The sequence below is a fragment of the Dasypus novemcinctus genome, chromosome 8 (assembly GCF_030445035.2).
Source record: "Dasypus novemcinctus isolate mDasNov1 chromosome 8, mDasNov1.1.hap2, whole genome shotgun sequence".
In the NCBI taxonomy this organism is placed as follows: domain Eukaryota; kingdom Metazoa; phylum Chordata; class Mammalia; order Cingulata; family Dasypodidae; genus Dasypus; species Dasypus novemcinctus.
In genome coordinates, this window is record NC_080680.1 from 25515263 (window position 1) to 25537198 (window position 21936).

A 21936-nucleotide genomic window follows, 5' to 3' on the forward strand; every position below is an offset into this window, starting at 1 on the left:
AACACTACCATTAAAGCTCTTAAGGCAACAGACCAAACTGGCAGCTGCTAGAAAAGGTGCTGCTAGGAATCATAAAACATGAAAGAAATTTAGTTTCAGCACGTACTATTTTACAGTGCTTCTATGATAAAATGAGTTAATTCACATCCATTTCTGTTGCTGGCACTAATGGACCAAAGAAGAATGGACTTTGTCCCTTCTAGTACTAGACCATCTTGAAAATGAGAGCAATCCCGTGCAATCTTCCACAGCGTTGTGAGGGGCGGGCTTAGCAGGCAGCAGGAAGTTCTGGCGGAAGTGGTGTTGTTCGTCTCCTTCAAACCTCGCCTTTCCAGTGGTCACAAGAACTGCAGCCTGGGCCTGGGTAGCTTGCTCCTGACCTGTCTGGCAATTCAGCATTGGCCGGGAACTCACAGTCCTCTTTTGTCCATTGTCTCGTAGTAAATGTTGACAAATTCCTCAGCAGCTCTCCATGCCTGATCCACGTAAGTTTTAATATCCAAGGCCACGGCCATCTGGGAGCCAGAAGCAGCTGGATCCAGCAGTGGTGGCATCACTATGTCCCCACACGTTCAACTCGCTCAGCTGCGGAAAGATCGAATATTTGGGAAGAGCGTGAAATCCGCCAAACGCTCAGAATTCTCTACCCGCCCTGGAACATGTTCTTGAAAAATTACTTGTGGGAAAATCTGAGGCCTAGAATGGTTTTATATTTCTCCAGCAAGTGCTTTTATTTGGTTTTGCGAGGCCTCTGGAGATACTAACATGTTATTGACTTTATCCAGTTTTAGTGCTTGAGATTTTCCTGTGAGGCCTGGTTTCCTTTCAGTTCATCCTCACACTTAAAACTCAGCTCAAACTCCTGGGTGGTTGCTTCGGGTCCTCCTCCTTGCAGGCCTTGGACTCTGTCTTTGGTTCTTTTTAGGCCCCAAAGGGCTATGAAAATCATTGCTGAGCCTCTCAGCTTCCTTTATTGGATGAGGCCTATGACCTCGGGGAAATAATGGTTTCGAATGCCAGGTTCCAGCTTTCCAGGATTTCAGCTGGGTAACTTCTCATTATTTAGGTGGCTTCTTAACCCTTTTAAGATGATTCCTAAAAGTAAATTTCATCCAGCTTTTTCATTTGTCTTCAGTGGAAGGTTTGGTTTGAGCTACCCAAGTCAGATGCCTTGAGTTGCCTCAGTGAGCCCTTTAAATATTTGCCAGGTCATATTTTCTCTACAGGATCTAATTCCATTCCCCAGAGCAAGTACTTTGATATTTTTTGGGGGGGTGGGGTAGGGGAAGTAGTTATTTCCCAAACAAAATTCTCTGTTTTGCTACCACAGATGCTTCAGCTGATCTCTTCCCTATGAACATTATTTTTATTCCAGGTTGAGTCAGACACCAGTCCTCAATGTCCAGCACACTCCAGGAAACACATACAAAGATCCTTGAGTATCTTCTTAAATTATGACCTACTAGGCTTGAGATGCAGACTGAGTACTGATATAGCCTGTGCATTAAAACAAAATTATTTCCAAGAGTACCTAGTCTCCAAGATGGCCAAATAAGCAATATAGGCCCTGCAGTCTTTGAATGTTCAGAAGGGATGTGAGACTGAATGTGTATTCAGGGCTGCCTCCAGACGATGTGGAAGATATGCTAATCCAAACTGGCTTGGATGTGGAGAATATGTAACTCACCGGGAGGAAATAACCTATCTGATACTAAGATCTGAAGAACCTAACCAAAGGTCTGTTTACCATCACTGTTAGTCTTCCTAATCCTATATCCTCTGTATAAAAGGGTCTGTAAAAGGCTGTTCGGGGCTCGGTTTTTATTAGGACAAGAGTCCGCCGAGCCCGGCCGGTCGAAATAAACCAACTTCCTTCTCGGTATTCTCTCGTGTCCTGGCCTTCGAAACTGCGCCTATCCGAATTTCTCCACTACATTTCTGGCGAGCCAGCCAGGAGGGCGCTGAGAAGGTCAGAGGCGGCAACAGTTGTTTGCCCCTACCGGACGTCTCCGGGGAGGCCGGGAGGGCCCGGGCGAAGCCCAGCCCTGGGCGCCCCTGGACACCCCATTTGAGTCCAGAAAGAGGTTGCGGTTTTCGCTGGAGCCCTTCTGGAGGAGCCGGGGACACCAGGAGGTTTGAGAGACCCTGAGAACGAAGCAAGGAGCTCCACACGTCGGATTGGTAAGACCCCCGGGGGCATAGTGCAGGGAAGGCCTAATTCTGAAATTAGGAGGGAGTCTGATCAACTCTCAAAGAGGAGGCCCTAGTACTCCTGAGAATACAGGAGGAAGCCGTCTCCTCTCCAGGTCCGAGGAAAGGAAAGGGGGGTGGTTGTGTGCGTGTGCTTGTGGCGACTGAGTGAGACGCGGAAAATTGCTTCTGCGGCACGAGTGCGGAGTCCCGATCCGCGGTTCCGTGGCGACCTCATACGATCAAGGGCGGTCTGGGGGGTCCCTGCAAAGGGACCCTCTTCCATATCGGGGGCTTATACCGATCCGCTAAGGTTAAGAGGCGCCTGAAAGTTCCCGCGAGGGACGCTTGGCCGGAGACGGACGAAGCGAAAGGCTTGAGTGAGTGTTGTACACCGCCGGCACAGGGTGGAAATGGGAAACACACACAGTAAAACCCCGTTAGGATGTATGCTAGAAAACTTCCCCGGTGCATTCCAGGGAGAGATGTACGGCATAAGGTTTCAGCCAGGAAAGCTTAGGATGCTTTGTGAGTTAGAATGGCCAACTTTCGGCATGGGCTGGCCCCAGGAGGGCACTTTGGATCCCCGGATCATCCGTAAGGTCCACGACGCAGTGACTGGAAATCCAGGGCATCCGGACCAATTCCCCTACATTGATGCTTGGGAAAACGCTGTGAGCCAAAACCCGCCTTGGTTAAGGAAGTGCATGACTAAGGAGGCTAGAATTTGCTTAATGCAGAAACCGAGGAGTGCCGTCCCAGGGACCAAACCAAACAATCACCGTGCAAAGGGCACAGAGAAAGTGCGTCCCAAGTCCAGTGCTAATCTGCCCATTTTGGAAGGGCCAGATGAATTTGAATTTCCACCGCCTTATGCGATGACTCCCGCCCCAGCGGTACTAAGGAATGAAAATGAGCTAGTCTCCCTAAGCAGTGACCCACAGTCGTCATCCGCACAGGGAAGTGCGATATCCTCACCATCCCCGCCGCTGCTTTTGTCACCACCCTCGCCTCTGCTTTTGTCACCATCAGAGAGGGCACCTATACTATCCCCGCAGTTGCCTTTATCGCCATCTGCACCCGAGAGCCCTACGCCATCCCCACAGCAGCTTTTACCGTCTCCGCAGCGGTCTTTGGCACCTTCGGCAAGGGAAAATGCAGACCAGCTGCTTTTACAGCCGGTTGCCTCTGGCAACGCCGCTGCAACGCTAGGGGTCAGTCAGGGAGGAGATGCTAAGAGATTACAGCTCAAACCACAGGGAGCCCTGGGGGCAGAGGGAGCAGGGGAAAAGGCTGCTTTCCAGTTCCCGCTCCATGAAACCCGGGCCCCAATCTTTTACGATGCAGATGGCCAGGTTCAGGGAGGAAGCCGGACATTTATCTATCAGCCCTTTACAACAACAGATCTCTTTAACTGGAAAAGCCACACCCCACCATTTTCAGAGAAGCCTCAGGCCATGACAGACCTTTTCCAGTCCATCATACAGACCCACAGACCCACCTGGGCTGATTGTAAACAACTTATAATGACTTTATTGAACTTTGAGGAGAGAATGCGGGTCACACAGGGAGCGCTAGCCTGGCTTAGAGAGCACCCACCTGAGGGAACTTTGGACAGTGATCAATATGCCCGCTTGCAGTTCCCAGAAGAGGACCCCCTGTGGGATCCAAATAGCGCTGTCGGGCTCAACCGACTAGAGACATTCCATAGGGCATTAGTTGAAGGATTCAAGGCGGGGAGCCGCAAGGCAGTGAATATGGCAAAGACCAGTCAAATTCTACAGGCTCTAGATGAGAGTCCTGCTCAATTCTATGAGAGACTATGTGAGGCGTCCCGTGTATACACGCCCTTTAACCCAGATGCTCCTGAGAGCCAAACAATGGTAAATGCAGCATTTGTTGCTCAGTCACAGGCTGACATTCGGAGAAAGCTGCAGAAATTAGATGGGTTTGCTGGAATGAATATCTCTCAGCTCATGGAAGTAGCTACTAAGGTTTATGTCAACCGTGATGAAGAAACAAAAAGGGAGGAAATTAGGAAGATGAGGAAAAAGGCAGATTTTCTGGCCGCAGCCATAGTGGAAAAGTCCATTCCTGTAACAAGGAAGGTAACTTGGCAAGCCCCAGCCCCAAGGAGAGGGAAAGGCCCACGTCTAGGGCGAAATCAGTGTGCATACTGCAAGGAGGATGGACATTGGAAGCGAGAGTGTCCTAGCTGGCCACTTGACCCGGCCGCCTCTGCAGCCAAAGCATTAGCCAGAAAGGCCAGTGGGGTATCACAACCCAAACGCTGGGACCGTAAAGGTTCAGAGAAGAAACCTGCAAATCAGATCATTGGGCTGGCAGGAATGGAGGACTCTGATAGAGATTATTAGGACAGACCGGGCTCCTATTCCCTTGGCCCCGAGGAGCCTATGGTCGGAGTTCAAATTGGGGGCCGCACCATACAGATGATGGTTGACACTGGGGCTCAACATTCTGTAATGACCAAGCCAGTTGGGCCTCTATCAAAAAGGCAAGCCACTATCGTAGGGGCAACTGGCAAAAGTGCCCAACGGCCTTTCCTTCAAGCCAGGACCTGCAACATTGGGGGAAGGGAGGTCACTCACGAATTCCTCTATCTTCCGGAGTGCCCAGTCCCCCTCCTGGGCCGAGACCTGCTGTCAAAACTACAGGCTCAAATTACCTTTAGTGCCACAGGGCAATCCACACTGATCTTGGGGCCACAAGACCCTCCGAAAGTAGCGCTAACCCTTCCTCTGCAGGAGGAATGGAGACTATTTTGCCTCAGTGAGACTGGCCAATCCATGGCCACACAGCTCCCCTTTGAAGATGTGCCTGAAGTATGGGCAGAGGGGAACCCGATGGGGATGGCACATGACATTCCTCCAGTTATTATTGAAATAAAGCCTACAGCCAGTCCAGTAAGCATAAGGCAGTATCCAGTTCCACGTGAAGCGCAAGAAAGGGTCCAGCTACATATTCAGAGATTGCTGAGTGAGGGCATATTGAAGCCGTGCCAGTCTCCGTGGAACACCCCTCTCTTCCCAGTTAAAAAGCCAGATGGAGATTACCGCCCAGTCCAGGACTTACGAGCAGTTAATTTGGCAGTAGTAGCCCTTCATTCTGCAGTTTCAAATCCTTATACTCTGCTCTGCTTAATACCAGCATCGGCAATCTATTTCTCATGCCTAGATCTTAAGGATGCTTTCTTCTGCATTAGGGTAGCACCAAGGAGTCAGCCGATTTTTGCCTTTACATGGGAAAATCCAAATTCAGGTGAAAGGCAGCAGCTGACATGGATGCGATTGCCTCAGGGATTTAAAAATGCACCCACTATTTTTGGACAAGCCCTGGCCAGTGATCTCAAATCCTTTAAGGCAGAAAGCCATAACTGTTTTCTTCTCCAGTATGTAGATGACCTCATTCTCGGAAGTTCCACCTATCAGGACTGTGCTGGTGGAACCCATGCTCTTTTAAAACATCTACAGCAGAAGGGCTATCGGGTGTCTAAGAAAAAGGCCCAAATCTGCCTACCTCAGGTCAAATACCTAGGTTACAAAATAACACAGGGGCGCCGTGAATTAGGACTTGAGAGAAAGGAAGCGATCTGTAGTCTTCCTGAGCCCAATTCTCGCTGGAAGCTGCGAGAGTTCCTTGGGGCAGCTGGATTCTGCCGCAATTGGATCCCCAATTTTGGAGTTCTCACGTGCCCTTTATATGAAGCCACAAAGGGGGAAGATAGGGATCCCCTGCTCTGGGAAAGCCCACAGAAAAATGCTTTCACTGCTCTCAAACAAGCTCTAATGGAAGCACCGAGTCTCGGACTTCCGGACCTCAGTAAGCCGTTCTACCTCTATGTTCACAACCGCCAAAGCATAGCAGTAGGAGTACTCACTCAATACCTCGGTTCCTGGCAAAGACCTGTAGCGTATTTATCTAAACAACTGGACACTGTAGCCCAGGGATGGCCTTCATGTTTGCAAGCTGTAGCGGCTGCAGCCGTGCTTACAGTAGAAGCTATAAAATTGACTCTTGGGCAGCCTATTATTGTCCGGGTTCCACATGCAGTAGTCACAATCTTAGAAGCCAAAGGAACACATTGGCTTACTAACAGCCGCCTGGTTAAATATCAGACTCTATTATGTGAAAACCCATCCATCCAGCTGGAACTTGTAAAAACCCTAAATCCAGCCACCCTGCTACCCGTAGAGCCAGGGGTTCCAGCCCATAACTGCCTGGAAACATTGCAAGAAGTATATTCCAGCAGGCCAGACCTTCAAGACCAGCCATTGGCAAATCCTGACATGGAGTTTTTTACAGATGGGAGTAGCTTTATGCAGGGCAGCAATCGACGAGCAGGATATGCTGTAGTAACATCTGAGACCACAGTAGAGGCACAGCGCCTCCCAAATAACACATCAGCACAAAAAGCTGAACTCATTGCCCTCACCCGAGCCTTGCAACTTGCAGCCGGAGCCAAGGTTAACATCTACACAGACTCCAAATATGCCTTTCTTACCCTGCATGCGCATGGAGCCTTATATAAACAAAAGGGACTCATTAACTCGGGAGGCAAGAGCATTAAATACGGCACACAGATTCTGGAGCTACTAGATGCAGTTTGGGAGCCTGCCAAAGTAGCTGTAATGCACTGTAAGGGACACCAGACCAGCCACAGCCCCATTGCCCAGGGAAATCGGAGGGCAGACGCTGAAGCAAAAAGAGTGGCACGGGAGGGATCCCTATCTGAAAACCTGGCTGCTGCTCTCATCCCTCAACCCCTTAATTATCAGAACATCCAGCATACACTGCCTGTCCTTGCCCCGCAGCCTCTGAGTCACCGAGAGCCACAATATACTCAAGCTGAGAGAGAGTGGATACTCTCTGAGGGCGGGACACAAGGGGAAAATGGATGGTGGACATTGCCTGATCACAGAATAGTTGTGCCACAAATATTAGCAGCAGCCGTAGTTCAAGACTACCATGAGAACACACACTTGGGAAAAACTCATCTTAAGGAAGTGTTAGAAAGATTCTTTTACATCCCAAGACTAGTCACTATCACCCATGCTGTATGCCAACGGTGTGTGACATGTGCAAAGAATAACCCTCGCCAGGGGCCCACAACAGCCCCAGGGGTCCAAAGAATTGGTAGTATGCCCCTCGAAGATCTAGTAGTTGATTTCACTGAAATGCCACGATCTGGAGGCTATAAATATCTCCTAGTCCTTGTTTGCACGTTTTCTGGCTGGGTGGAAGCCTTCCCCACTCGAACAGAAAAAGCTGAAGAAGTAGCCAAGGTTCTCCTTAGGGAAATTATTCCTCGCTATGGGCTACCGCTCTCAATTGGCTCTGACAATGGACCAGCCTTTGTCTCTGAAATCACTCAAAAGATTGCAAAGGCACTGCGCATCCAATGGAAACTGCACACCGCTTACCATCCTCAGAGCTCAGGAAAGGTAGAGCGAATGAATCATACAATAAAGACTTATGTTGCCAAGATTTGCCAAGAAACTGGGCTAACATGGGTGCAAGTACTTCCAAGTGCTCTCCTCCAAATTCGAGCCAGCCCAAGCCAAAAACTAAGCCTAACTCCTTATGAAATCCTCTTTGGGAGGCCTCCTCCCTTAATCAGAAATATAGAGGGGGATCTTAGAGAAAGAGGGAACTTATCAATAGCTCAGCAGATGATAAGCTTAGGAAAAACCCTACATAACCTGCATCGCTGGGTCCAAGAAAGGGCCCCCATTAGCTTAAGCAGCTCTGTACACCCGTACAAGCCAGGAGATGCAGTCTGGGTCAAGGACTGGAAGTCAGCTCCACTAACTCCTCGATGGCGAGGGCCCTATCTTGTCATTGTATCCACCCCCACTGCAGTTAAGGTGGCTGAAATCATCCTGTGGATTCACCATAGCCGAGTCAAGCGAGCTGCCTCAGAGTCCTGGACCTGTGTTCCAGATACCCACAACCCAACCAAACTCATCCTGCGAAAAAGGGGAACGCCGAGCCCTGCTCCAGTCACACCCCGGAAGCTGACTGGTCTACGCACGGCCGAAGATTGAGGAGGGAACACTGAGCTGTGCTCCAATCACACCCGGAAGCTGATTGGTCTACGCACAGCCGAAGATTAGTAATCAGGTTTAATCTGTTGCAATGCCCCTTTGCCTGTTTTTCCTACTTCTAGCCCTAAACCTCCCCTGGTCCCAGGTCGACACCACAGAATGTGAGCCATGTGTTCAAAAGGTGCGTACAGGGGCCCATGTCAACACCACATTAATATATCATAGTCATTACACCTGTAAGGGTCAGGTAACCATCTGTCAGTTTCAGGGAACCTCCTATAGTGTCTGTAATGCATCTAGCCAAATAACCTGCTATGATCCTAGACCCCCAACAGTCTCCCGTAAATGGGAAATAAGAGTGCTTAATCGAAATGGGGAGTTGCTTTCCTCCACCCCAGTCATGAGTCAGAATGAACAAGTGTCCCTCCTATTTGACGCATGTCAGGTTATAGACTCTGGGACACCATGGAACACAAATTGTGGAGGGCTCGGCTGGGAGCGGAAGTATACTCATAGCAATAAGTACATGTGCGCTCCAGAGATGAGAAGTGCAGCCCAAGGGGGGAGCTTTTGGTGCAAATACATAGGTGCATACTACTGCCCTTACTGGTCTTGTGTCACCTGGGCCACCTGGAAAACAAACATAGCTAAACAGACAGCTATCCTCACCAAGGGTATGGCCCCGGCTAACTGTCCACATGGTCAATGTAACCCTTTAAATCTCACCATCCTTCCATGCCTCCTACCTTTCATCATAAGCAGAATGCGCACCCTAATAAACGGTGTAGTAAAAAGGCAAACAGCTGCCCATCTCATGGCTCTATATACATACCAGCCAGTCCAGAGGGACTCAGACAATAGTGATGCCGAAGTTTAATAACTTAAACTCGGCCTCAAAGGGGGGAATATGATATAGCCTGTGCATTAAAACAAAATTATTTCCAAGAGTACCTAGTCTCCAAGATGGCCAAATAAGCAATATAGGCCCTGCAGTCTTTGAATGTTCAGAAGGGATGTGAGACTGAATGTGTATTCAGGGCTGCCTCCAGACGATGTGGAAGATATGCTAATCCAAACTGGCTTGGATGTGGAGAATATGTAACTCACCGGGAGGAAATAACCTATCTGATACTAAGATCTGAAGAACCTAACCAAAGGTCTGTTTACCATCACTGTTAGTCTTCCTAATCCTATATCCTCTGTATAAAAGGGTCTGTAAAAGGCTGTTCGGGGCTCGGTTTTTATTAGGACAAGAGTCCGCCGAGCCCGGCCGGTCGAAATAAACCAACTTCCTTCTCGGTATTCTCTCGTGTCCTGGCCTTCGAAACCGCGCCTATCCGAATTTCTCCACTACAGTACCACTCCCTAGTGGTTGTCACCCATGGTACATCCATGTCTCTTTCTAAAGAAAGTCCCAAGTCCATCCCAGGTCTCATCAATTTCAACCCTTAATCCTCCGAAGGTAAGCCAGTGCTTAAATGTTGCAAAACTGGTTTTCAGAAATTTCCTTTATAAACATTTGGAGTCCCGGTAATTGGCAAGTACAGTTGCTTTGGATGCTGAAGTTGAAATGTTTCAACATCCTATTGTGTATTTTACAAATGTTTCCCCAGTTGGTCATTTGCCTTTTAGTTTTCAAGGTGTTATTTTGATGTAAAAATGTTTCAACATTTTATATGATCAATTTTTGTAATGATTTCTGACTATCTGGTCATTTTTAAAAACACGTGTTTCTACTTCTAAGGTTAAGTAGTCACCTATATTTTCTCCTGGTATTTTTATGAGTTCCTTTTCTAGACTTAAATATTTAATCCATCTGGCATTTTGTGAGGTAGAGATCTACCTTTCCCCCCCCCCCCCCAAAGTGTAAGTCACTGAAATACTTTAATGTATTTACTTCTAGATTTCTATATTCTATTCCACTAGGCTGTTTGGCCATCCTGCTAATGGTTAATGGAATTGGTTCATTGAAACCAAAATATGAACAGATGTATTTGTCTGAGCATTTATACTGATATTGATGATGTTATTCTTTGGTAGACAATTGTTCTAGAATTAAATAGCCTTATGCAAGAGCTTATTCAATAATGTTATACTTAAATTGGAATTTTCAAACTTGAATCACAGATTCCTATTGATTTTAACATAATTTTTGGTTGTTGAATGATAGTAATGATATGGGTGTGGGAAACCACCAGTTCTCATGATCTTTGTTCATGGCTGTAAACAAAGCATGTTTGAGGTTATGTCAAAGGCAGTCAATTGGTCTCGGTTTCACCTGCAGATAGTTGAAGATTGTGACTTCTGTGACATTCTCACAGTGAAAACGAAAGCTAATAATTAACTTTCTGTTAACAAAACTGAATGGCTGAAAGCAGCAGACTCTTGTGTTTCAGACACAATGCACCAATGTTTTCAACACTAGGCACGTGGTTGTTTACAGCGAGCAGAACTCCTGTGCTTGGCTTCTGCAGATGAAGCCAAATGTTTGAGCAGTTGCATGGTTACTGGGCAGCCAAGGGGAATGTGTGGTCATCTTTGAGCCACTCTAGGATCTCCTTCATCTCTAATGGAATTCAGCTAGCCATAATAAGAGTGGACTCTTAACTTTGGGGAGTGAGCTGATGTGGGGGAACTGGAAAGAAGGAACTTGTGTTTTCCTGTTTCCAAAAGTGAAATATAGAGAAAGAAGTTAGTAAAATATTATCATAGATTTTTCATTTCTGTTTACCAAATTATGTAGGAAAGACTTAAAAGTATTTTGTTACTATTTATTTCTTATTCTTAAAATAATTTGAGGCATTATAAAAATATATATAATATAATATTTCATTGTTGAAGATTATGGTATTGGGGCAAAAGGAAAATCATGGACAGACAGAAAGAGAAGGACAGGGGGAATAAATATATAGAAGTGTCTGCTTTTTTCATCCTTTAATAATGGTGAAGTCACTATAAAATTGACCTTGAGTTTTTTTAGACATAAGAAAAGTGCCGAGTATGGTCAATCATAAAATTCCCATTGTCCAGAAAAGAAAAACAAATCAGTTGCTCAGAAAAAGATTTTTCGTTTATGTGATTTCTTTTATGGTGGTAATGTTACTGAATACATTAGTTTTCTTGATGCTGTTTGTGGTTTCTGCCTCATAAGTAAATTATATCTTATATATGATGAATATATCTGTCAGCCAATTTCATGTCATGGTTTCTAACTCATATATGTTAATCAACTATTTATTTCAATTATTAATTAAGCATCCTTATGTTTGGTGCTAAGGGGATACAGAGATGAAGAACGATGCTGACCACCCCGTAGGAAAGGCTAGTTGGGCAAAAAGGCATTTTAAAAAAAGGTTTCTACATTACAATTTAATTAGTACTTTAAGCACAAAGGGAGGAATGGATTCAGCTTGGAGTGGGAAGACACAGGTCAGCTGAGCTGGCATTGGCAACACCTAATGATTTTAGCAGGTGGCGGGCGGTGGGGCTGGCGGGGCGGGGGGTGTGGGGGTGTGGGGGGTGTGGGGGGGTGTGGTTAAGGCTTTCCAGGCAGAGGGCCTGGGATGAGCACAAAGTATATAGGTGTGATTAGTTCACTGGCAGCCCTAGCTAAGGAGAGGGCATCTGTGGGTTAGGCATGAAGGTAGGCGGAGCAAAGTTAAATTGAGTTATAAGAGGACTAGGATTTAGTGTTCCTGTGCCTGTGTTTCTGAATTTCCTGATCTCCAAAAACTTGGCACTGTCTCCTGCTTTTGGCACAGGTCCTGAGGGGAGAAGATGGAGAAGTGTTGGTTTAGCTCCAGCCCAGCAATAGAGTGACAGTGTCCATGGATTGCGTTCTGCCAAGTCCTGGGCAAGATGGTGACGTAGGGAGGTCTGTAAAATTCACCCCTCTGACCTCTCTGAAACCTCTTTTGGCCATCTTACAGTATTCTTAGGAAACTCTATTTGTCATCAAACCACAACATGTTGGTGTGTTACTTCTCCCAGTTGGATTGAAGGGCTTTTCTAGAAATATGCAATGAAAGATTTGGAGTTAGTTTTTGGAAAGAGAATCTCCCCCACCCCCATTCCTGAAATGCCTAGATTAGGCCATTGCTTCCACAGATCCCACCAAGCACAGCCTTCCCTCGTCCTTCATTTTTACCACCTTTACCCATGCCTACTCTTCCTCTCCCCCAAAACAATTTTTCCCCCAGAGTTTTGTACATGGCTTATTCTGACTAGAAATATATCCCATCCTGTGCCTCTGGTGATTTGTGCCAATACCACTGATATTGACTCCTAGTTTCTTTCATGTTTCCAGTTTACTTGCTCTGTTTTGAAGAGCAGCGCAAGTGAAAAAGCAAGTTAGAATCATTCAAAGGAATTTTTAGCAATCAAGTCCAGTTGCTTTCAAGTTTTATTGAAAATGACCTATAATATTACATTTTATATCATAGCCCAGCGTAAATGTGTGACTGAAAAAAGCTTTATGAGAAGACTACTTAAAAATGTTTATTAAAAAGAAGTCACCTTCATGCTATAATTTGATTTACTAAGGGTCAAGACCACAATTTGAAAAACATTGGTCTGTTCCAAAGTCTTCTTCTTACAGATGAGGGAAGTACAGAAAGAGCCAGAGACTTGATCAAGAGTGGACTCAGTCTGGATGCCATGCTGCCTCATAGCCAACCCAATTCCCTTTTTATTATACTAAGATTTCTTTTTATTTTATAGAAAACTGTCTTTAGATGAGTTTCTTTCATTTCTTAATTTCAGACATCTTTTATTTACTTTTGTGCTTTATTTTATTAGTCATTAAAGCAGTACATTAACCTTTTTTGGTACAGTGTATTATTTATTTCATTCCTTGAAGATTTGATAGTTTCTGTATATGCATTTCTTTTATGATGAATTAGGCAGGAATTTAAAGTAGAACAATTGGGGAAACAGACTTGGCCCAGTGGTTAGGGCGTCTGTCTACCACATGGGAGGTCCGCGGTTCAAACCCCGGGCCTCCTTGACCCGTGTGGAGCTGGCCCATGCACAGTGCTGATGCGCGCAAGGAGTGCCCTGCCACGCAGGGGTGTCCCCCGCGTAGGGGAGCCCCATGCGCAAGGAGTGCGCCCCAAAAGGAGAGCCGCCCAGCGTGAAAGAAAGTGCAGCCTGCCGAGGAATGGCGCCGCCCACACTTCCCGTGCTGCTGACGACAACAGAAGCAACAGAAGTGGACAAAGAAACAAGACGCAGCAAATAGACACAGAGAACAGACAACCGGAGCGGGCGGGCGGGCGGGCGGGCGGGGGGGGTGGGGGTGGGGAGTGGAATTAAATAAATAAATCTTTAAAAAATAATAATAATAAAGTAGAACAATTGAAGCTTCCATTTGTATCTGCAAGTGAATTTTCTCTCTTATAAGACTGCCTTTAAATATAGCTAGGTTATTTATGTTAAGAACTATTTTATGATGCTTTCTTATAGAAACTCAATTTAGTCTGTAGACCAGTGCTGTCCAGTAGAACTTTGACAATGATGGAAATGTTCTATATCTGTGCTGTCAAATATGGCAGCCACTAGTGTGGCGACTGAGTATTTGAAATGTGCTAGTACAACTAAGGAATTGGATTTTTATTTTATGTAAGTTTAATTAATTTAAATGAAATAGCCACATATGGCTAGTGACCACTATGTTGGACAGTATAGCAATGGAGACATGGAAAACACCAGCATGTGAATCTCTTTTGCTTATGTACAAATTCCATAGGCCAAGATACTATGAACATGACTGTGCTAAGCCACCTAAATGAGCTCAAGTTTAAATTCTTGGTCAACAGCCAATGCTTGTCCTTGATTTTTCACTACATTGGATCTCATTATATTGACAAGAAGAGTTGGCAGCAATATTGGTTTGCTACATTGAGTCATGTAGGAAGAAAAGTTTGAGCATCAATTTTCTCATATAACTTGCATTGAATAGCTTTTTACATGGTATTGTTGGGGCACCAAATAATGAAGTTCTAATATGACATGGTTTGGAGGCACGTCCTATTTCTCCTGGTCACATCTCTTTTGTGACCAGGAAATTACCATGTCTAGGAGATTACCTGGAATGAGTGAATGACCCTGGTTACTATGGCATTGCCAGACCTGAAATGGGGCTACCCTGAGGTTAAACTGTGGCTCCTGCCCCTCCCCGAAGTACCAATGTTGGAGGCTGGAGAATGGGGCCTCCAGGACATGCTTACCTCTGGGGACAATCACTGCTTCCTCCAATCTCATTCTTTTGTTTTTATCCATCTCCTGTGTTCCCACTGCATCTGAAACCCCATCTGAGGTCTGATCGTGCTTGCTCTTGAAGATCCATGGCCTGATGGGCTTCACTTTACTACATAATTTGAATAAACCCTTCTCAACAGTGCAAAGCTTTTGTCCATTCTGGACTTTCCCCAATGTGGTTGGACAAGTTGAGTGCAGTGATATGAATTTTTTCCTTATATCAAGATGAAATCTCCTCCATGTAACTCTACCTGTGGTACTGGTTTTATCTGCTGGAATCACACAAAATGCTTCCATTCTTGTCCCTTTCTTCAACCGGTTGTTTTTCGTATATTTGAAGACAACGCTCATGACTCATGCTAGCTTTCACTTGGATAAGGGCTTTTCAGCACTTTCTTTTCTTTTTTAATTCAGGCCTTCATCCTACTGGACATACATTTCCCGATGCTCTTTTGTTTGCTCAAATCTAGGGTGATCTTGTTATTTAATTCCCCAAGTTGACACACACTGGAGCATAGCAGGGGTGTCTAATAATTATAGTGTGACAAAAGGTGTAAACAGGGACTGTCCTAGGCAATCCAAGGCAGATGACCTCCTTAACAAACTCTCACTTAAAACATATCATAAAAACCTAGGCAGTTAAATTCTAAACAACAGAGCTGCATATGCACTTCTTATTTCCTAAAATCTGAACACTCTACCTCTATTAATACAGCTAAAGACTGAGCTTTTTAGTAGATGACTCTTCCCCTGGAATGCCTATCCTCCTTTCTGTTTTGGTAATTGCATACCAGTTTTCCTTTGGGGAAGCATTCTTCCTCCAGTTGAGCACACCTGTGTTCCAAGGGTAGACATATGACCCAAGTCTGGCCAGTGAAAGCAAGGTGTCTTCCAACCATTCCCCAGCAACAGTGACTAGTTCAAACTGACCAGAACATTGATGAAGCACTACCACCATGTCCAGCCCAGAACATAATAAAGGCCAGCTCCTTTCTTGTCCTTAGGTCTGATGATTGCTGCATTTATTAATGTGTTCCAGAAGTTTTTCTGGGATCTGCATCATAGTTACAGATCATATTTCTAAAATCTTCCCTTTATGTAACTTTTTTGAAAATAAAAGCAATCTTTGCCTCACTCTGGCTTTCCGGGGCTTTCCCATTCACAACTGGCAAAGTTACTGACAACTGGAAAATTATTACCATCTATTGAGGGTGTGATTTTTTCTGGAACTAGACACTTGGTTTCGTTGAAAATGTCTGGCTGCCCCTTTACTATCTGCTAATTTCTCACAGGCTGAAGATTTCCTCTTTAGACATTTCTGGCCTTTCATGGTTGAAGCCATTCTCCTTTATGGAGAAGATGAACCTAAAATAATGCTTGCACATTTAAAAAAAGTCCATCTCTAATACTTTTATCTCTCTAAGCCAAACTTAGCATATAAATGCACTACCTTCTCCCTGGCGTGAGTCGTGACTCCTGGGGATAAGCATCCCTGGCACCTAGGGATTATTACCGAGCACCAACTAGCAATGCATTTGGAAAAAGTCCTTGACCAAAAGGGGGAAATGGATTTTTATGGCTAAGAGTGAGTTGGGAGTTCATTCCAGAAGTTACGCTTGTGCGAGTCTCAGCAGGATCTCATTAAGTGCTACGATAAACAGTGTCTCAAATAGTGGGGCTTCTGAGGACTCTAGAGACATCCAGAAATTAAAAGCAGGGTAGGTAGCTCAGGCATTCAGCACCTTGTCAGTTGGCCTTACATTGGAATTTATGCTTCCTAGTGTAATAGAGTTAGACTCATTTACATGTTCTTAACATATGGCTTTTCTGCCCCTTTTATTTGAACCCATAATTAGCACTATACTTGATAAATATATGTCCCAGAGACTTAAACCTTTGGTCTTTCCACGTGCCAATTGAGCCCTGCATTTCATCAGAGTTGCAACATCTACTCTCCTGTTCATTGGACTCACACAGGAAACTAACAAGGAGATGATGATCGACAACGCCCATTCCAAGGAACAGAGTGTCTGCAACCACAAACAAAATACCTCCATCCTTTTGCACTATGGGATCTAAACCCCTTTTCAATTAGAAGCAGAGTGGGCATCACCATCCCCAAATTCTCAAGATGGAGGAATGAACAATGAACTAAAGTTGACTTATTATTCTACTATAGACTTATTATTCTAGCAATCGAAGAACTCTTATCATTGATGTAAAGGCAATGGCCGTGGGGCTTTGAGGGATGGGAGAGGGGAGAATAGGTGTAATATGGGGGCATTTTTGAGACATTGAATTTGTCCTGCATGACACTGCAGTGATGGATACAGACCATTGCATGTTTTGTCATAACTTAGAAAATTGTGTGGGACAAAGTATAAACTATAATGTAAACTATAGTCCGTGGTTAGTAGCAAGGCTTCAATATGTGTTCATCAATTGTAACAATTGTACCACACTAATGAAGGATGTTGTTATGGGAAAGTGTGAGAGGGGAAGGGAGTGGGGCATATGGGAATCCATTACCTTTTTAAATATAACATTTATGTAATCTAAAGTTTCTTTACATATAAAAAGATAATTATTTAAAATACCACTGGGTTCTTTGAGCTGTGATCCCATTCTTTTGTGATAATCTTATCTACTGTTATGCTTGCCTTTTACTTTTTGATTGCAAGATACAGTGTGTTATGATTTGTAACATGCGGGTGCAGGTTTATGAGACCTTTTTAAAAATATGTATTCCACCTTGGTTATAGACTCTATATTTGTACTTGACTTAAAACATTTTCGTAAAGCAGTACATGCTTATGGTATAAAATTCAAAGGCTATAAACTGGCATAGAGCAAAAAAAAAAAAGTTTTCATTCCCTCTCTATTTTTTCCAGTTCTCTTTGTCAGAGTCAACCCTACCCTCGACAGGTAGTCATTATGTGTCTGTGTTTGTGTGTGTGTGGTTTTTTAAAAAATAGATTTATTTTTTATTTATTTCTCTCCCCTTCTCCCCCACCCCGGTTGTCTGTTCTCTGTCTATTTGCTGTGTCTTCTTTGTCCGTTTCTGTTGTTGTCAGCGGCACGGGAATCTGTGTTTCCTTTTGCTGCATCATCTTGCTTCGTCAGCTCTCCATGTGGGCGGCGCCATTCTTGGGCAGGCTGCAATTTCTTTTGCGCTGGGCGGCTCTCCTTTCAGGGCGCATGCCTTGCACTTGGGGCTCCCCTACGTGGGGGACACCCCCGTGTGGCAGGGCACTCCTTGCGTGCGTCAGCACTGCGCATGGGCCTGCTCCACACGGGTCATGGAGGCCCGGGGTTTGAACCTCAGACCTCCCATGTGGTAGGCGGACGCCCTAACCACTGAGCCAAGTCCGCTTCCTGTGTGCGTGCTTTACACAAATGGTAGCGTGTTATGCACACTATTTTTTGCTTTTTTATTTAGAAAACTATCAAGGTGTTTGCTTTTATAAATAAGAACTTATCCAAGAAATCTATTTGCAATTACAGTGGAATTTTAGCTACATTTTCTCAGCAAATAGTGATTAAACACCTACTAAGCACAGTTACTGTGCTGAGCAGGGTATGCGGTTGGGAGTGGGAAACCAGGCACTTTGTTCAAGAGGGCATTTGATGGCGACTGAAAGAGACACGGTCCTCGTCTCGACGCAACTTGATCTAATGTCGGTGATCTTTTCTCACTGGACTGTCTTGACACTATAGATACTCAAGAAAAGTAATATTCATCCTTTGATCTAGCCATGTTTTGCCCTACCCTTCTCTTTTTAATAGATCTTTTTGGTCTTTAGCTCTGGTTTTGGAACTTTATTAAATCCATTTTCTTAAAGCCTAAATAAATGGAAGCACATCGCATGTTCATGAATTGGAAGACTTAATGTTGTTAAGATGGCAATATTTCCCTAATTGATCATCTACAGAGTCAAAACAATCCCTATCGAAATTCCAGCAGCTGTTTTTTGCAGGAATTGATGAGCCGATTCTACAATTCATATGGAATTGCATGTGATATAAATCTGAAAGTCGAAAAATCTTTAAAAAAGAACACTGTTGGAGGACTCACACGTCCCAATTTCAAACTTACTACAAAGCAATAATAAACAAGGTAGTGTTCCACTGGCATAGGATATGCATATAGATTAATGGGATAGACTTGAGGGTCCAGACGTATAATCTCACATTTATACTGTATATCCATGCAACAGAAAATTATTCAGCCATAAATCCATAACAAAGGACCACACAGTGCATGAGCCCATTTACATGAAATGTCCAGAAGAGGCAAATTTATATAGTCAGAAATTAGATCAGTGGTTGCTCAGGGCTGTGGTGGTGGTTGTTGGGGAAAATGTGTGTGTGTGGGGGGATGGCTGCTCAAGGGTTTTGGATTTCTTTATGGCTGTGGTAAAAACTGTTCTTAAATAGATTGTGGTGATGGTTTCCAACTCTGTGAGGACGCTCAAAACCACCACATTGTAGACTTTGATTGAGTGAATTGTATGGTATATAAATGTGTCAACAAGTTACCAAGGGGGCAAAAAATCTAAGGGGTGCATACTAAATATTTGTAGAACATTTATTTACAAAGTGTATGTTGCAGCCTCTGCCACCTCATGGGCTTTCCTAGGAATACTGGACAGAGGTTGGTATTGTGAAGGGCACGTAACAGAAAACAAGGCCTAGAGGCTTGAAGCGACTTACCTAAGGTATTCGCTGGTTTATGGTAGAGTCAGGAGCTCTCAGTGCCAACCCCTGAGTCCAAGTCCTGTGTGCTTTCCACTACACCAGTTGTTTTTTTTCTGTTTTTTTTCCCTGAGGTTAATGGCTCACTCTTTACTTGTTTTGTCAGTTGCCTTATTTGGGAAATCATAAGATTTTGTGCCAGGCACTGTTCTAAGCCCTTCCATGGTCTTAAGCCTTTCATCTGCTGAAGAAGGTGTTACTATGACCCTACTTTGCAGATGAGGAAACAGATTCACAGGGATTAGCTTTCCCAGGTCACCCAGAGTGCAAGGGACAAAGCTAGGATTTGAACTCAGGGAGTCATTCCAGTCCCTATTGCTCTTAAACCTCTCCACTCTGCAGAGTGTCCCTTCCTGTAATGCTTGTATCTAGGACACGAAGCTCCGTTGTAAAGAGAGATAAAGAGAGCCTGCCGTACCTGTAGAGCGGTGCTGGCATGTGCGCCAGTGCTCCTGGGATTCCCAGCCAGGAAAAGGGATATCCGCGAGTCAGTGACTTCCCTGCCCCAAAGCTCAGCCGGAGCAGTGCTTGCTTTGCAGTCACTAAACCCATCCTTCCGTCAGGTGACCAGCCTGGAGAGAGGTAGGTAAGGAGGGGAGAGGAGGAGCCACAGAGTTTACCTGAGTTCAGTCTTGTGTGATACACCGAAAATACACCGCCACTGGAGAAGGAGCCTAAAAGACAGCCCGGGGACTCAAGAATTCTCTCTCACCTCCCACACACGTGCACACACACGCACAGTTGCACACTTGCCGTGCTGAGGGCAGTGCCACAATCCTCAGACAATCTCACAGTCTTATCGCTGACACAGGAACAGAGCCCGTGCTGTTTACACGCCGGCTCCCTGGGTTCTGCGTCAACGGGGCAGCCCACGACTAGTTTCTGGACTTGTCTTTCTGGTTGGTTGTTTGGAGAAGACTTAGGTTGTGATCGTGCTCTTCTAGGAACATTCAGTCTCTTTTCCCTGTTCCGTGACTTTGAGCCTCTATTCCCTGGCCCTGTGTGTCAAGGGTAATTAACACTTCCAAGCAGGCTCCTGCAGGCTCCCTCCCTGGCGGCACCTGGCCTTGGCTATCTCAGGGGAGGCGGCCATCACGCCGGTATTTGCTTTGTGGGCAAGGGCCAAGGCTGTGTACTTTCTCTCTCTTTCTTATTGAAGAAGAATAGATTACATAAATGTTATAGGGGATTCCCATATTCCCACCTTCTCCCTCTTCCCCATTTTTCCCCATTAACCAGATCTTTCTTTAGTGTGGTACATTTGTTACAATTGATGAACACATATTGAAGCTCTGCTACTAACCATGATCTATAGTTTACATTATGGTTTATACTATGCACTGCACAGTTTTATAGGTTTTGACAAAATGTATAATGGCCTGTATCCGTCATTGCAATTGCAGAACAATTTCAATGTCCCCAAATGCCCCATTTTACACCTATTCTTTCCTCTCCTTTCCCTCAGAACCTCTGGTGATCACTGCCTTTATATCAATGTTACAAATTCTTCCATTACTATAATAATAATAATAAGTCTACTTTAGTCTTACTTTTGTTCATTCCTCAGTCTTGAGGATTTGGGGATGGTGATGCCCACTCTGCCTCCGATTGAGATGGGGCTTAGATCTTATGGGATGGATGTATGGAACTGTCTTGTTTGCAGTTGTGGATACTCCCTGTTTTTTGGGATGGGCATTGTCCTTCATCATCCTTTTGTTAGTTGTCCTCAGAGAGTCTGACGAACTGGAGAGTAGGTGTTGACTGCAACTCTGCTGAGATTCTGGGCTCAACCAGCATATGAAGAGACTGAAGATTTAAGTTTCTGGGGCACATATTTAATGTGTATAGTACTAATTATAGGTTGAAATAAAAGGGGCTTAAGAGCCATGTATAGGAAAATGATAAATGAGTCTAATTCTGGTACACTGAGGGGCAGGCTGTGTAGTTTCACAATATGTTGGGACACTCAAAGAGTCGAACAAGTAACCCCATGATTGGAGGTGAGGAACCCGCAGCTTCCTGGAGCTGAATTGGGAGAGCAGGATTGCACAGACCTGCACTGACAGGTGTTTGTGCCTCCTGCTTATGCAGGAGTTAAATCAAGGGCTGTGCACTTTGTCCTTCAGAGTGGACAGTGTGCAGCCCCAGTGAGGAAGTAATGCCAAGTTTTATGAGCATCCTTTAGGGTATGAGCCTGAGTTTCTCTATAACCTGGAGCTTGTGCCACTTCTTGCCTTAAGATGCCTGAGCATGTATTTTCCTTTGTATCCTATTTATTCTTATTTTAATTTGAATACAATTTAATTCAGAATTTCTATTTCATTTTAGGAAAGAAGGTTTATAATTGCTTTTGTACTGAAAGTTGAAGACTTGCTTAGAAATGATGGTGGGGTAAACTTACTGTTCGGGTTGTACTTTTTAGTGTCTTCTGCTTTATCCTGTTTAGTGAGTCCAGCCTCCCCTGCATCCTGAACCTTCTCCCTCTCTTTTTAAATTAGCTCTTAGGAAACATTGAACCAAGTTTAAGACCCATTTTTAGCAAGTAGATAGGACCTTATGACATGTACTTGGAGCTTACCTTATCCCTACTCTTCTTTTTGCCTTTTCCCTGGCTGTCTTCTTTATCTTTTGAAAACCTTATTCAAACCTTTTTGCAATGAGATTTGGC

The 21936-nt window shown here is 44.8% G+C and overlaps 1 long non-coding RNA gene across 1 annotated transcript in view; it reads right to left on the reverse strand.

Annotated features, from left to right (window-relative positions):
- Nucleotides 1-20128, reverse strand: part of LOC139439487 (uncharacterized) — a 34646-nt gene extending 14518 nt beyond the window's left edge. The window contains exons 1-2 of the long non-coding RNA XR_011649368.1: nt 19981-20128; nt 19687-19840 (exon numbers count right to left, since the gene is read on the reverse strand). This is a non-coding gene — a long non-coding RNA (uncharacterized lncRNA). The remainder of the gene's footprint in view (nt 1-19686; nt 19841-19980) is intronic.
- Nucleotides 20129-21936: the final 1808 nt, after the last annotated feature.